The sequence below is a fragment of the Capricornis sumatraensis genome, chromosome 15 (genome assembly GCF_032405125.1).
Source record: "Capricornis sumatraensis isolate serow.1 chromosome 15, serow.2, whole genome shotgun sequence".
Classification (NCBI taxonomy): Eukaryota; Metazoa; Chordata; class Mammalia; order Artiodactyla; family Bovidae; genus Capricornis; species Capricornis sumatraensis.
In genome coordinates, this window is record NC_091083.1 from 19,435,282 (window position 1) to 19,438,062 (window position 2,781).

At 44.8% G+C, this 2,781-nt stretch overlaps 1 non-coding gene across 1 annotated transcript; it reads left to right on the forward strand.

Annotated features, from left to right (window-relative positions):
• Positions 1-2,434: 2,434 nt before the first annotated feature.
• Positions 2,435-2,506, forward strand: TRNAW-CCA (transfer RNA tryptophan (anticodon CCA)). The gene has a single exon. It is a non-coding gene; the product is annotated as a tRNA-Trp (tRNA).
• Positions 2,507-2,781: the final 275 nt, after the last annotated feature.

The following is a 2,781-nucleotide window of genomic DNA, read 5'->3' on the forward strand; positions in this document are numbered from 1 at the left end:
TAGTAATAAAAACTACCTCATTGGGTTCTTAAGAGGACAGAAGGAGGTTATGCCTACAAAATGCTTAGCCCAAGTGACTACTATTAATAATAACTTTTTGTTCATGCTTATTGTATTATTATTAAACATAAGTGGGTTTTTTAAAAATAAAATCAATGAAACAAATAATATCTCAGTTAGGATTCAGTGAGGGAAAAAGAGACGACTGAAGGTATTACCAGCAGAAAGATATTTAACACATGAAATCAGATGCCACAAGGACTTTGGAAGGAGTGGATGGGTGAAGGTCAAGAGGGATACCCTGTAACTTTCAGGTTATTCCGCATCAGCTGTGGACCTGATGTCAGGAAGCCACTGCACCCAGAGATCAGAAATTGCAGGAAAGGACAGGAAACCATGGCGAATGTCATAGCCACCCTGCAGCTTAGAAGCTAGTGCCTGTCAGGAGCAGTCTTGGCATCTAGCTTCATGGCACAAATTTATATCGTGTGAGTGGCTGCAGGAGGAAGAATGACACGATCCTTGTGCTGTTCAAATCCCAAGTGCATCTCACTGGCAGCATCTAAACCTTATCAGAACCTGCTGGCAAAGGACTTTGGGAAATGCAGCTCTGAGACACAGGCAATGTCTGACATTTTGCAACCCCAAGGACTGTAGTCCACCAGGCTCCTCTGTCCATGGGATTCTCCAGGCAAGAATACTGGAGTGGGTTGCCGTGTCCTCCTCAAGGGGATCTTTCTGACCCTGGGACTGAACCCACATCTCTTTTGTCCCCTGCACTGGCAGGCAGGTTCTTTACCACTAGTACCACCTGGGAAGCCCAATATAGGCAATACCCAACACAAACAGTAATTTGATAAGGATAATTGGCATTTGTAAAGCACTGTGAGATAGGCATGGAGAAGGCAATGGCACCCTACTCCAGTACTCTTGCCTGGAAAACCCCATGGACAGAGGAGCCTGGTGGCCTGCAGTCCATGGGGTCGCTAAGAGTCGGACACGACTGAGTGACTTCACTTTCACTTTTCACTTTCATGCATTGGAGAAAGAAATGGCAACCCACTCCAGTGTTCTTGCCTGGAGAATCCCAGGGACAGGGGAGCCTGGTGGGCTGCCGTCTATGGGGTCTCACAGAGTCGGACACGACTGAAGTGACTTAGCAGCAGCAGTGAGATAGGCAGGAATTGTAGCACAAGGGGCTAAGTGATGTGTCTGGAGTTGCATAGGGAAGGAGAGACTCCAGTCCCTGTACTCCAGATCTAGAAAGTGTGTGTTTACACCAGAGTGTCCTATTTAATCATCTGAGCTCTACTTTATCCCTTAAATCTTCATACCATTTATATTATTATTGATTCACATTTCTCAGGCCAATCTAAAGAGGAAATTTAGCATCACTATCCAAAGTAGAATGCAAATTACTGAAGTAGAAAAGAGATGTCATGTGACATAAACAGAAGATAAAGGAAAAATGAACACACGGAAAACAATGATATTAAAACCACTTAGATAGCATTGCCTAGAGGGTTCTGAGCCTGAAGCCTGTTCTCTTTGTTGAAAAGGGAGATTAGCATGTATGAGAGATGTTAAAAGTACTAAACCTACTGGCAATAGGTGGAGATTGTCATTGATGAATTCACAAGGACTAACAGGTGACTGAAATCTCTGAAAAGAAATTAAATTTCTCACTACGAAAGGCAATGCTATTTAAAGGCTTGTCCATCTTACCTACCATCAATAAAACTCAATCCACACATACATATATCTATGTATATTTGTTAGTATATTTATTAGTACAGCGCATTTTTTCTATATAATAACTGTTAGTGTTAGCTGCTCAGTCGTGTCTGACTTTGTGACCCCATGGATTGCAGCCCACCAGGCTCCTCTGTCCATGGAATTTTCCAGGTTCCCCAGGCAAGAATACTGGAGTGGGTTGTCATTCCTTTCTCCAGGGGATCTTCCCTACCCAGGGACTGACCCAGATACCTGGGTCTCCTGCATTACAGTCAGATTCTTTACTATCTGATCCACACCAATTGAATGGACATGGACTTGGGCAAACTCCAAGAGTTGGTGGGGTACAAGGAGGCCTGGCGTGCTGCAGTCCAAGGGGTCACAGAGTCAGACACAACTTAGTGAATGAACAACAACAAATATGAGTGGGCTGCCATTCCCTTCTCCAGGGGATCTTCCCAACCCAGGGATTGAACCCAGGTCTCCCGCATTGCAGGTGAATTCTTTACCAGCTGAGCCACCAGGGAAGCTCCCAGTGACATGAGATGAGCCAATAATTCAGCTCTATTTTTTAGCCTAGTTAGAGCTGGGTTTTTGTTGTTATTTGCAACTGTTCTACCCGCCTTCTCCTAAGTTCAATCCAGTCTCTCTCCTAATACTTTTCTTTTTTAAATATATTTCCAAATAACAAAAAAGGGCTTCCCTGGTAGTTCAGCGGTTAAAGCGTCTGCCTCCAATGCAGGAGACCCGGGTTCAATCCCTGGGTTGGGAAGATCCCCTGGAGAAGGAAATGGCAACCCACTCCAGTATTCTTGCCTGGAGAATCCCATGGACAGAGGAGCCTGGTGGGCTACGGTCCACGGGGTCACAAAGATCCGACATGACTGAGTGACTTCACTTTCACTTTTCCAAGTAACAATAAAAAACCCAGCTCTAACTAGGCTAAAAAAGAGAGCTGAATTATTGGCTCATCTCATGTCACTGGGAGCTTCCCTGGTGGCTCAGCTGGTAAAGAACTCACCTGCAATGTGGGAGACCTGGCTTCAA